Below are 294 nucleotides of genomic sequence, written 5' to 3'. Positions count from 1 at the left end.
TTCCAACTGAGGCGGCTGTCTAAACTGAAGCCCATATTGTCCAAAAAGAACCTGGAGACAGTAATACATGCATTCATTACATCTAGGCTTGATTACTGCAATTCGCTCCTGTTTGGTATCAGTCAGACCTCCATTGCACGACTACAACTGGTCCAGAATGCAGCAGCCCGATTTTTAACCAGTACAGGCAAAAGAGAGCACATTACACCAGTTTTGGCCTCACTGCACTGGTTACCGGTTCACTTTCGAATCCAGTTCAAAATACTCATGTATGTCTACAAATCACTGAACAGT

This window comes from Nematolebias whitei, chromosome 1 (assembly GCF_014905685.2).
Source record: "Nematolebias whitei isolate Nwh7 chromosome 1, NemWhi1, whole genome shotgun sequence".
NCBI lineage: Eukaryota > Metazoa > Chordata > Actinopteri > Cyprinodontiformes > Rivulidae > Nematolebias > Nematolebias whitei.
The sequence above is the reverse complement of the archived record's forward strand: the minus strand, read 5'-3'. Positions refer to the sequence as shown.